The sequence below is a fragment of the Lytechinus pictus genome, chromosome 6, assembly GCF_037042905.1.
Source record: "Lytechinus pictus isolate F3 Inbred chromosome 6, Lp3.0, whole genome shotgun sequence".
NCBI classification, from domain to species: Eukaryota; Metazoa; Echinodermata; class Echinoidea; order Temnopleuroida; family Toxopneustidae; genus Lytechinus; species Lytechinus pictus.
This window is the reverse complement of record NC_087250.1, coordinates 11,217,526-11,232,365: the sequence shown is the minus strand read 5'-3', so window position 1 is coordinate 11,232,365 and position 14,840 is coordinate 11,217,526.

Here is a 14,840-nt window from a genome sequence, read left to right as displayed (position 1 = left end):
TATATCATTCAAAACCCTGAAATGAAAGGCAAACGGTCTGTGGCCAAATCTGTAATGCCATTGTTTTGATGAGTGCGGGGACCCTGGTTCGAACCTCTGAAACGGGGATTTTTTTTATTATTATATTCCTACCCAGCTCTTTTTTCTCTTTCTTTCATGTGAGATTCTATTCAGACATGCATTTATTAAATCTTACTTCTTAATTGCTGCTTTTGATTTTCAAGTTCTTGATTAAATTCTACACTTATTTAGGCAGGGAAGGGAGGGGTAGAGGATGAATTAAAAATCAAGTCCACATCAACAAAAAATTATTTGAATAGAGTAATTGCCCTGTTTTGTGTGTTCTTTTTAATAAAAACAGTTATATACACAAAACAATGATATGCAAAATAGAGTTGATTATGTCACATCACATTCATTTAAATTTTTTTGGCATTTTATTATTTAAATTTGAATCAAAGTTTTTATGAAATTTTCTGCAATATTTTATTATTTTTCTTTAAATTCAAATGAATTTTTGTTGGGTGGACTTCTCCTTTACTCTTCACATGAAATGCATAGCGATATTTATCCAGAAACAAAATTGTGTTAAAATATGCAAACCAGTAATTAGACACATGTTCAATTCCCTTTCATCCAGGCCACTTTTTTACATCCACCAGGCTTACTGTCTTATAACAAACATGATGAACCATCACACAACTGCAAACAGCATTCACAGTGCTTCACAATAAATATTTCACTCTTGTTCATACATGCAATGAATATCATGGAAAACATATAAAAGGCGTACCCATATTCAAATATCGTTTAAAAGGACAGATAAATTATACCTTTCGAGAAAAAAAATGGGATTTGTGACGATATATACACTTAACTTTCAGCAATCATCATGTTATAGAACTGATACAGAGTTGCTAACAAAATATAACTATGGGGCATTGCAAGAAACTTATGTTCAAAGCGTAAGTCTCAAATTCAAATTCAAGCGTAATAAGGTCGAGTTGCACGTGCAATTCAACTAAATGTTTGTGTTTAATCAAAGGACTTACCCTTGATTTGGGACATGTGATTGAGTAGTAAATTTCTCACAAAATGCCCTAGTTACATTATAATTGTTTTTTCGTTTTAAATTGTGTGTTCTTATTTTTGACAAGCAGTATTCCTGTCCAATTCAATATTGTAGTCCTCTCCAAAACTGCTCTAAATTGATGTTTCCAAGATCAATAAAGATAAATTTCCTGTTGTATCATTATCAGTCCAATACTTGCAAACCGTAGCTCCAGGAAAGCAGAGTGAAGAAAAAATGGCCAAATGTCCATATCAGAATCTCCCAGATTGAAGTAGTAAGCAGACACCAGAGTCAACAAGAGTGCAGATCTGTATGTGGAAGAGAAAGAGAAAAAAGAGAAATAGTCTAAATTATCAAATCAAAGTATATATGAATTTTATTATGTTGATGATTAAGAAGGACTACAAGAAATACTGTCTGCAACAGCCACAATATTGTTGAACAAATTGGTTAATAAATATACTACAGGCTACGGTAGGAAGTATGTACACTAGTAGGAAGCCTTCCAGACATTTTTAGTTTGAGTTTAATCAGTTTATATTCTAGTTTTGGTGCAGAGATTATCATCATCATCTGATACAGGAATAAGTCGATGCAGTGGCATATAATTCCCGGTCGACGACAAATAATAGTAGGTTTAGACTGAAAAGTTCCACTCAGAGCACCAGTGTTCTACCTCAAGTGATGTTCGTGTAAGCTCCACTCCACTTCACTGCCGCTACACTACACGTACTCTATCCGGGTATAGGTGTAGCGTAGTGAAGCGGAGTAAAGCCTACACGACCATCACCTGAGCTGTGCTCTCCGGGTCATTACAAAGAGTGCATTTATCCAGGGACCTGGGAAGCGGGGGTGCTGAAGCACCCCCAGAAATTTTCCTAGGGGTGCTGCGTGTATTATTTTCCATAGGCAGCACCCCCACGAAATCAGGTTCCATTTGTATTTGTTTATATAAGTTATAATGTACATAATTCTCACATCCGACAATCACAAATCATTTACATAGTCTTTCACATATTCCAGTAACATCCCTCCTATAACGCGACTCAATCAAGCTCGGCACTCCGATACAGACGTGGTCGAGCGCGATACGTGATTACACACTACTCGATAGCAGGGAGGGACATGGGTGTGGTTGGACCATAGAGATGTATATCTCTTTGGGTTGGACAAAATACTTCCAGGTTTTATGTCGAATCAAGTGTGCGCGCGCCCGGCCGCCCATGTTTTGTATTAACAATTACAAGTCAGACAATAGAAATCAAATTTCACAGTCTTTTTCGCCCTGCCCCATGGCCCTGGGAAGCGGGGGTGCTAGGGGTGAAGCACCACCAAAATTTGGGGGTGCTGCATGTGTTATTTTCCATAGGCAGCACTTCCTGGAAATCTAGTGGTAAGTTGATAAATGACAGAAATGTAATGAAAAAGAACGACGTTTTTAGACCCCCCCCCCTTCAGAATTTTCCGACACAGTACTTAAAATAGTGTTTAAATTCACCCTTTTTCAGATCGGAATATTTTCAGATCAAATATTTTCTGCCCGCGCTTCGCGCTCGCATTATTGATTTTTATAATAACAAAATGTATTAACAATGCCCAGACTGGATACTAGGTCTAACTTTAAACACGCGCACGCATGTTTATTCAGATACGCAGCTTGTTTTGGGGCTACTCCGGGCTGAAAATATTTATATCAAATACAATTTTATGAAAGTCTGATAACATATAGTTAAGTTATTTAGTTCTAAAGATAAGCAATATTTTATGAAAATGGTGATATGCATGTCGTCATGATTATTTAATAGGTGGGTTGACTTGTGTGGAAATCTGTCCCCAAAGGTAGGGGGACCAGGGCCTGGAAAATTTGACAAGCAAAAAAAAGAAGAAAAAAAATTTTCACCCAAAATGTAAGGTCATTTAGTCCAAAAGGTATTATTTCGATTGTGAAGTGATGAATTTTTCACAATGAAAGACCAAAAATAGTAGGGGGACATTTTATATTGTGTCCCCCTACTATTTTTGGTAGGGGGACACGTACCCCTGTCCCCTCTGGGATTTCCGCCCATGTGGGTTGAAGATGTCACATCCCCACTATCCTGTTTCTTGTGTTATTACATGGAATCAAAATTGTTTCATTTTTTCATACCAGTGTGAATGATATGTCTCCCTTATAATGAAATAAGTTGCAGCAAAGAATATCTAATAGACTAAATCAGTTGTCAATTCAACTGTTTTTGGTTCTTGAAGGGAAAATATCAAATAAACCTAATTTTATATAATAAAATACAAATGAACAAGTGGGGATATGACATCATCAGTTTGCTCATTGAATATTAATGAAGACAAGCTTAAAACTGTTTCACCGGAATAATGCTAATCTTTAAAATACAATAACTTTGATATTCCTTGTAGGATTTTGATCAAATCTTTATTCTTATGTTCGTCTGATTTATCTTTATCTGTTCAAACCATATTACCTTCAGTGTGGAGTTTCAGATCAGAATATCAAAAATTTTCTGCTCGCGATTCGCGCTCACATTATTAATGTAATAATATATCAAATTACCCATCATTTTCTTGATTTACAAAACATGAATAGAATGTCCCAATAAAATTATAGGTCTGAAATCTCAAATTTGTTTCCGCTCGCGCTTTGCGCTCGCATCGATTGTATAGTTATATACCTATCCTGTTAGTCATGATTAGAAAAGTGCTTAAGATGTCTTGTTTTTAGGTCTGAAATCTCATTTTTATTTCCGCTCGCGCTTCGCGCTCGCATCAATTGTTTATAGTTATATACCTATCCTGTTCATAATTACAAAAGTGCTTAATATGTCCCGTTTTTAGGTCTGAAATCTCATTTCTATTTCCCCTCGCGCTTCGCGCTTGCATCAATTGTATAGTTATGTACCTATCCTCTTCATTATTAGAAAAGTGCTTAGAATGTCTCGTTTTTTTGTCTGAAATCTCAATTTTGTTGCCGCTCGCGCTTCGCGCTCGCATCAATTGTATAGTTATATACCTATCCTGTTCATGATTGCGAAAAGTGCTTAGAATGTCCAGTATTTAGGTCGGAATGTCAAATTTTTCAGCTCGCGCTTCGCGCTCGCATTATTTGATTGTTGATATATGTATCGTCTTAATGGGTAACTGCAAACTGTCCTTATAACACTTCCCTTTCGATCAGACCAGAGCGTATACAAAAAATATCTGCTCGCACTGGTCACATTCGCAATTATTATTTGTTACATATACATCTTGTTCAGGACCACAAACATCGCTCAAAATGTACAATTTTTCAGAACAAAATACATGAAATTCCCCCCCCCCCAAAAAAAAAGAGAAAATAGCTCGCGCTTCGCGCTCGAGTTATCTAATTATATATCTATGTTCTTTTATAAGAAGAAAGAAGTGACTGTCATATATATGTCTGTATATATATATGTGTGTGTGAGGGTGTGTGTGGTGCCCTTAGAGGTGTGTGTGTAATTATGGAAAATTCAATTGTGTCCCTCCTCCCCCCACCTTTGAGGAGAGATTTCAGCACCCCCACTGAAAAAATCGTTCCCAGGTCCCTGCATTTATCTTCATTGTTGAAAGAAACACCAGACTCTAATTTCGGTCAGGAATCAGGGTAACCACGTACCACTGCAGTGCTGAAATTTTGTCTGGCTTCATGACATCCTAATTCAAAGAAGAATAAAAATAGCTTAATTAAACATTCCTCTGAAACGGCAGATTTTTCAGTCTAACCAAGCCAAGCCATTACCTTGCCAGTTTATTTAGAAATCTGACTGAAGAAAAAATCTGCCGCAAAAACATAAAAAAAGAAGACTTTACGTAGTCATGCCTCATGGATGGTAGTACAGCATGAAATAATGTATGATTCTAAAATTATATTAGATCTGTATCTGTCATCTGACCTGAATGCATCGTCAGTCAGACGCCAGAACAAGTACAATTTCCAAACATGCTTACCTTGACTTTAAGGTATGATGCCTTTTGTGGATGGATCAAACAGCGAAACGTGCAGCATCGGCTGCCCTGCAGTGCACAAGCGGCAAGTAGTGAATGGCCCGCTACAGCTTGGAGTTTTTCATTAAACACTAACTGACTCACTCACTCTCTCAGTCACTGACTGGAGCAACACAACGACGCCTGTCCAGTCGACAAAATCGGTCTTTGCAGTTCCCAATTTATTAAAAACGGGCAAAGTAACACAGTTCTGGTTCACTTTTGGTCTGAAGTTGTCGAAAACAGAAGACGGATACCACATTACATGAAGAAAACGGTAAGTTCGGAAGATATTAAACAGGTCAGTAAGGTGATGCACAGAGGGATGATGAGCTCGTTGATTGTGTGACGTCATTATTCTTTACTGTTTTCTAGTGCGCGATTGTCGGTCTGGGGGGCTAAGAAGGGTCTCTAATAATTTCATTTCTTGCATTTCCACGACATCTATAAGATTTTAGTGACATATTTGTGTCTAAAAATACAAGACCTTTCCATCCATATATAATTTGTCTATAATCATCACTTTCGTGAATTTTCTTTGTGTGTGTACTTTAATAATTTATTGATTCAAAAGAAACATCCTAAACATGCGTATGATATGCTACAAAAAAGTATTGTACTTCCAATACTAAGAGGGAGAGTAAGTGGGAGGAGCTTTTTGGGCACCAGCCTAAAGAGATAGACTGGTCCATAATACACAGGGATAACTTTAGATGTACAATAGAAGCTCAACTAAAATTGTTTTATTTTAAGATTTTTCACAATGCTATTAGATTCAATGCTCTTTTGTTCAAAATAAGGAAACGAGATTCCCCCAATTGTTATTTTTGCTCAGAAGAACCTGAAACATTGGATCATTAATTTTGCAACTGTAATAAAATAGTCCCTCTCTGGGAAAATTTGATACATGAAATATATACTAATTCTGACATTCCCCGGGAATTAGTATTCTCAAAATTCAATTATTTGTTTGGTGTACATACGGGAAGTAAACATGACTCTTGTATTATTCATGTTCTATTTTTGTATTTGAAATTTTACATTTACTCAGGTAAATTTCAGGAGAAAGAACTGAGGTTTGAACTTTTTATCTCAATGGTTAAATCAAAACAAAATGTAGAATATAAGATAGCTCAAAAAAAAAATAAGTTGAGTGCTCATTTCAAGAAATGGAGCATAAAGTTTTAAGGAAATTTATCCTGGTTCAATTATTTTACTTATTTTGTACATGCTTTGCAGTAATGAGGGTCCTCTTTTTAAACATAGGAAAGTATGAAGAAAGTTCAACTTTATGCAAGCTTTTAACATTGGGAAGACATACGTGTCTGTGTGTGGGTTTGTGTATGTGTGAGTGGTATGGTGTGAGGATGGATGTTTGTGGCTGATTATTAAGTTAATTTGAGATAATTTAGCTTGTTAATGTCAATGTGTTTAAATTGTCTTTAACTTATTGTCAGCCTATATTGTTTGTAACTGTTATCTTATGAAAACCAATACAAACTGAAAAAAAGACAGGCATACCAAATGACTAATATCAAACTTTCTCCGTACGTACCGTGGCTGGGTCGAATCAGATTGTAACGTATTTGGTATGTATGCAAAGGGGATCATCTCAGAAGTTCAACCATACATCAAAGACGTACATCAGGAATCCGTACGAAGCGATATGGATGTTGGAAGTACAGCAAGTCGTGTTTCGATTTTGAAAAAAAAACAGAGCTCAAAGGGAAGTTATGTGGAAGAACGTCGTTTACGGCGGAGCCTTGCAGGGACCTTCAAAAAATCACTGACCTCAGATTTTACGAGCGGGCTTATCGCGTTACGTAAGCGGGCTCTTACTTTCGCCTGGCGGCTCGCCGATTGATGTTAGATATCGTTCCTTCGCCAGAGGGAAGAGATAAGAAAGGATTAACAGAGTAATTGGAAGAAGCATTAAATGTAAAATTAATGCATTATAATTGTATAATATAATTTGTTAAATATTTTACCGAAAGCACAATATATTTTTGGTAGAATTACATTAGCATGAGAAGTCCATTACCGGTTTTCATCGAGAGCGATTCCAAGAGAATTGATTGTATAAATTTGTAATATGCTTTTATGAGTTAAGCAAATTTTATTAATACCGTCAAAGAGCTCCTCATTCTTTTGACTTGAATATCATGTAGATTGTCTTTGAAGAATTAAAAGCCGATTTGTTTACAAGAAACCGCTCTTCAAACCTAAGTATTTTTCCATTAAGGATATGATTTATTTCGACAATACGTCAGACCTGATATAAAGAAACTTGTATCATCCCATTGAACCTTCGGCAGTCATGTGCTTATTTCTAGTAATGAAGAATTTATATGAAAAATGGATACAAACTGATATCTGTTACTGAAAAAACTATTAAACCATTAAAACAAAAAATGCTTCTTCATTTTGATAAATGTTATGCATTAGAAGTTGTGATTGATGAATTTAAAGGCTTTTGACAAGTCCGGAAATATTCCCAGCCCAATGTTTTTGTTTTCAAATGTTGTATTGCGATTTTAAATAAATTGCAACAGAGCCATGCATGTTAAAATAATACATTATTCTTGATTATGAAGGACATACGTTTATTATTTTACTTTTTTCTTATTATTTTTGAGAAAGGAGATAAAACTGAAATTGGACAATAGTGTGTAGACAAATATTTATCTCCTTTTTTAAATAAAGACAAGACTTTCGCAATTTTTAAAGATTCTGGAAAGCATCTAGTTTCGATAGAAATATTAAAATATACGGCAGTACTGGAGCTGTTAAATGAATTGACCTTTATAGAAATTTACAATCAAAATCAATTTATTGGTATCAATAATATTATCTCTTTTTTATCTCCTTTTGTTTTAGAAAATATCATAAATAACCTATTTTTCTATATCCAAGCTTATGGAAATGCGATTATACAATATATTGATTTCATTCATAAATGCATCATACATATTGTTTACAATGAGCATGATGATCAAGGATGTTAGGGGAATCAACAAGTACAGTTTTCCAATTAAAGTAGACATAAGAAGACACAAAAAGAGAGATTTTCACAACGATAGAACGATTTCAACCCCAACAATAGTATCTAATCCCATCCAGACAGGGTTGGCACGTTTTAAACGGTGTGTTTTAAAACGTGTTTTAAAACGCGTTTTAAAACGCCGCATAGACTTGCGTGTTGTAAATTTGCATGGATGTGATTTTAGATAAATGTTTTTTTTACTTTTATTTCTTAAGTGGTGTATCATTTTCTTGTAGTTCTAACTATTCCCAAACTAAAACTCTTTCTCAACACTAATCTTTTTCTTCTCTTTCTCTTCCCCCCAATTATTCTCCCCTTCTCCATGGCTTTGTCATGTGATATTCCTTTCCCCCTTGTTCAATTGTGCACATCAATCCATATTGATAATATTCTCATTTTAACAAACATATCTGAGTGTTGTGCTCACAGTCTGGATAGGGAAAGAAACAATATTTAAAATAAGCTCAAATACATGTACATGTAATAGTACGGTAGTACTTGAATGAAATGGAAGTGTTGCACATGCATAATATTTTACAAATAGAATGTAAAACTGACTTGAGGTACACTCAGATTCAGATTCAGATTCATTTATTTCACACCTCTTTAAAATACAAAAATACATAAATACAAATAAAATTCTTATAAAACAGATATTGACAAGTATAAAGTATAAGTAGTTATAAACAGATAGTAAAACACAGTAAATAAAAACAATGATTTCCGCTGTACGGCGGATGTGGGGGAAAAACAGAAAGCCATTGGCCTATCGAGGTCTATCCCACTGATTACCGTACAACAGGAAAAACAACACAAACCAACATAATGCATGAAAGGGGATAACAGAGAAATTAAAATCCTAACTAGCGGGGGAGAAGAGGGGGGGGGGGGGGGGGTGGCAGGCAAAGGAAGGGACACAAGTATTAATTATTTAATATTGTATAATATTGTATTGTAATAAGTCATTATGGTGTATATACACATAAATATACTGATACAGAATTTAGAATTTCACTTAATTCTATATTTTATGATTAATATGAATTAAAAGAAGAAAAAAAATATATTTGCACCAACATGCTGTATGATGTAAGAAGCAGATTAAGCTATAGTACAGTATGTAAGAGAGCATGTTTGTATTTTCTCTTGAATATGTTTCATAATTGATCTTTTAAATGATTTGGAAGGCTGTTCCAAATCTGGGGCCCTTGATAGCATATACTTGCTCTGGAAACATCATATTTAAGAAGTGGAATATATAGGTCTGTAGAATGTCTGCAGTTATATTTATTTACGTTATAGTTATAGAGGAAATATTCATTAATTGAGAGAGGAAGTAGATTATGTATAATATAATACATAAAGACTGCAACGTGAAACTTATAAAGGTCATTCAAAGGGATAATTTGTAGTTTTTTGAATAATGGTTCGGAGTGAGCATAATAATTTGAGTTTGTTATAATGCGGATAGACTTTTTTTGAAGTTGAAATAATCTTTGGAAAAGGTATCTATGACATTGTCCCCATACAGTTATACCATAAGTAAGATGCGAGAAAATCATCGAATAATATAAATTTACAAGGATCGTCAGTGGGAGGAGGTCCCTTACTCTGTATAATGCTCCAGTAAATCTTGATATTTTCCCTGAAATATAGCCGACATGATCTTTCCAAGTTAATTGTGAGTCTATCCATATGCCAAGAAATTTCACAGTATTTTCTCGTTTTATTTCGATGTTATTTATCATTAATTGCATATCACAGTTGATGGATCTGCCTTTCGTGTGGAAAATAACATATGAAGTTTGTTTAGCGTTGATTTGTAATTTGTTACATAAAAACCATTGCTCATAGATTCTCAACTCATTTTGTAAGTTATTTTTTATCAATTCAATATTATTGTCTGACAGGAAGAAACTAGTGTCATCAGCAGATTGTATCACTGACGTATTAGTACTAATATTTTGAAGGTCGTTGATGTATATTAGGAATAACACTGGCCCTAGAATTGAACCCTGAGGGATCCCGGTAGTAATAATTTTCGGTGAAGATTTAATATTTCTAATTGCAACATATTGTTTTCGGTTTGATAAATAACTTTTAAACCAATTAAGAACTAACCCACTAATGCCATAAAAATATAATTTGTCAAATAGAATACGATGGTCCATGCAATCGAAAGCCTTCGACAGATCAAGGAATATCCCAACAGTTATCTTCTTCTGTTCAAAAGATTTCACTAATTTGTCAACAAGCTCAATGAAAGCTAAATTTGTATCATAGCCTTGTCTGAATCCATATTGTTTTGGAGATAAAATATCAGCTTTTCTAAAATACGACATTAATTTTTCACAAGCAATTTTTTCAAATATTTTGCTAAATACACTCAATACCGAAATGGGGCGATAATTATTCATAATATCCGTGTCACCACTTTTATAAACGGGAGTAACTCTTGCGGTTTTTAGGCTATCAGGGAAGACACCCGATTCTAACGAATTTTTTATAATAACATGCATTGGGCGAATAATTAAATGGATAGTTGACTTTATAAGTTTAGAAGTGAAGCCATCGTATCCGTGACTCTTCTTTAACTGTAGTTTTAATACAATATTTAGAATATCATTTTCTGTAATATCAGTGAAAAACATTGAGTTTCCATAGTTACCTTTAAGGTATTGCGTGTGGTCATGTACACAATCGGTATTTTCAGCAATTTTATTGTGTATGGTACTGCCAATAGAAGTGAAAAACATATTAAAGGATTCAGCAATTGTATGAGCATCACTGGTATAATTTCCGTCACAGTTTATGTTCTTAATATTCTGACCTTTTGGCTTTCTGTTTAGTATTTCATTGATGACTTTCCAAGTGGCTCTATGATTATTTTTCAAATGCTGACATTTTTCATCAAAGTATTTATGTTTTGCATTTCTTATTTCACTGTTCACCTCATTTCTATGTGCTTTGTAATTCATATGGTTAGTAACGGTAGGATTTATAACATATTTTTTGAAAAGTAAATGCTTCTTTTTGCACATTTTTTTCAATGATTTCGTAAGCCAAGGTTTATCTATTTTAAAGTATTGTTTCTTTTTTACTTTTATAGGGAAACTATATCATGGAGTTTTGAATACATGTGTATAAACATTTCAAATTGCTTATTTACATTTTTTTCATTTTCTAGAAATGACCAGTTAGTGGCTTGCAGTTTGTTACAGAATAGATATAAATTTGCATCAGTGTAATCTCGGATTTCATGTTCTTGTACACAATCTAAACTATTATTAGAATTATTTCCGGGTAGAATAATAAAAGGAGATAGGTGGTCACTGATATCTACAGTGAGTATACCCGACTTAATAACCTTTTCGGGGATATTACATATGATATTGTCTAAGGCGGTCGTTGATGTTGGAGTAATTCTTGTCGGTTTTACTATTTGTGGATAGAAGGAAAAAGTAGCCAGAGTATCAACAAAATTATTAACAGAAGAATTTATGTTATAGTGAAGAATATTTATATTAAAGTCACCCAATAGTGTGGACTGTTTCTTTTCCTTTTAAATATTATTTAAAAGTATGGTTATGTCATCCATAAATTTTACCTTTGATTGATTTGGTGGTCTATATATCACGGATATTATATGATTAGTTGGTTTCGAATTGATTTCTATAGACATGCTTTCAATTTTATCATTGAAGATATCAAGATCTTGTCTTCTTTTAAACTGTATATCACTGCGTACATAAATACCTATACCACCCCTCTCTTCATTGTACGAGATTTTGCAGTGAACGAAAAACCTGGTAAATTATATCCTTCCTCATCACCTTCTTTGAGCCATGTTTCAGTAACTGCGATAATAGATTGATATGAATCAATGTGATGTAGATATGAACTAAGATCATCAAAATTTCTTTTCAGGCTACGGCAATTAAAATGTAAAAGAATATATAGCGGTAATCTATTAAGATTTGACATCAATTGCTGAAATTCATCAAGGGTATGATATTCATTTTCAACGGATATTTCGTCATGATTTTCTTCATCTAAATGGGTATCGGACATTGGATTTCTACATAAAAAACAATCAGTACGTCCAGTTCCGGAAATTTGCCTGCCACAAGAACATGATATACCATTAGACATAAATGTATGAAGTATTACTTATAAAGGACATAGAAATATTAATTATTGCTTATTAAATAAAAACAAGCAAAGAACAACAAAAAAAAAACACTTTAAACATAAAGATATCAATTACTCATTAAAAAAGAATGAAACACAAAATGGTGCAAAGATCGCAGAGATCGCAAGAATGGAAAAAAAAAAAATTTGAAGCGTCAGCAAGTCTAAATACTATATTATGAATATTCATAGATGGAACACATACTGTTTTCTTCATGTTATTTCAGACATAGGTCAAACATGCATAGCTGATTATTAAGATCAAAACTATCTCCGAAATAAGGAGAAGTGAATTAAAAAGAACTTATTATCAATAAAACGTATCATGAAGGATACCAGACACAAGGAATTGATCAAACTTCTTTTATATCAAACAGCAACCATTGTATCGTGAAGATCGAGCAAGTTTTTTGCCCGTCTTATTTTCAACAAACATTGTCACTTTGAATTCGTAGCACCAAGAATTCCATACGAGAAGAAACAATGAAGTGAGTAGACTTTTTTTCTCATTTGATAGGAGTTATAACAGATCTATATAAGTTCACGGTATATCATCGTGAAGATTATAGGCTGTTTCATTGTCTATCTTATTCTCAATCAACATTTATATACGAGAAAATACCTTTGGATAAGTAAGCCTCCTTCTCATTGGATAGAAGTTATTGTTTGATAACAGATCTACAAGTAAGTTCATTGTACATCATATTCTCTTGGTGGTAACGCCCAGAATTGTATTTCAGACACAAGAGATAGATTAACCTTCTTTTTATATTTAAACAAACGATATTGTATCGTGGAGATTATGCAAGTTCATTGCCCACCTTCTTCTCAATAAACATTGTCACTTTGGGGTCATAGCACCCAAAATTCTATACGAGAAAATACAATGAGATGAGTAGGCTTTCTTCTCATTGGACAGAAGTTATTGTTTGATAACAGATCTACAGGTAAGTTCATTGTACATTATAAGTCCTCTTTTTACATTGAACAAACGATATTGTATCGTGGAGATTGTGCAAGATCATTGCCCACCTTATTCTAAAGACATTGTCACTTTGGGGTCGTAGCACCCATAATTCAATACGAGAAAGAATAATGAGATGAGTAGACTTTCCTTTCATTTAATAGGAGTTATTGTTTGGGAACAAATCTATAGGTAAGTTCATTGTACATTATATTCTTTAGTTCTGTAGTTGGAAACGCCTAGAATTGTACATAAGACACAAGAGATAGATTAACCTTCTTTTTATATTGAACAAACGATATTATATCGTGAAGTAAGTAAGTTCATTGCCCACCTTATTCTAAAGACATTGTCACTTTGGGGTCATAGCACCCATAATTCCATACGAGAAAATACAATGAGATGAGTAGGCTTTCTTCTCATTGGACAGAAGTTATTGTTTGATAAGGCGTGTTGTCAAAAGTGTGTGTGCGTTTTTTCCTTTATATTCCACGGCGAAACCGCTGAGCGTGACATTGTCCATTTTCTTACCTACGGGTCAGTGCTCTTGCCATTCAAGACGCCATCGTGCACTTTTGCAGCGAAAACGGAAGCGTGCGCTTTTATCTTTTCTTTTGACGCCCCCCGGTTGGCTCTCCGATAAGATGTTTTTGCATGAGCGCCCTCTATGTCCACGATATCGGCATTTTAGGCAAACTATTGAACACCCGGGGCCCGTTTCTCAACACATGGACAAGTTAGTCATATCTTTATCCACCAACCACGGAGTTAGTTCCAATCTTACTAAACCTGTTTCTCGAAAGGCTTCCTATCTAGAATACATTGATATCGAGACTATCGGTAAAAAGAGCTGACGAGACGTAGCCTTAGTCACAAAATAGCATTATTTTCAAAAAGAAAAATCATGACAAATTTGCAAATATTGTGATGAATTGGGAAATAAATCTTTTCAAAATAATAGCACAGGTGAATTATGCATCATACATACTTAGACCATGAAGACTGGAGCATTCAATTGCAGAGAAAATTAAATAATGAATAATTCATTTCATGACTAAAAATCACTTGTGGACTTTGAGATGGGTACCCCCGGTGTATCCAATTTCAATAGTTTACGAAAGTAAACCATAACGGTTTTCTTTGTAAAATGAGGATAATTATACGGTCTTTTACAATTCCAATCGTCATCAAAATATAGTTTAACGAAACATTTTTAATCATTGATACCGAAACATGCGATATTTGACAAATTTTATGCATAAATTAGAGATAGAATTTATCCAACTGTTAATAGGGGTCTGAAAACAACAAATACGAGTTCAGTTATGGATGGCCTGACGTGGTAGAATCTTTATCGATTAAATCATTTTACTATTTCAAAATGAATGGTTTTGTGGCGTTTAACAACAGTTTTTATAGTTTACTTGTATTACAATTATCATGGAATGCATTATCCCACTTGTTTTGTGATTTAATTTCAACCTCTATGATTGATTACGTAAGATTATAATTTTAAAATTTCTAAGCACTTTTGCATGTCATAGTCTACCCACGTG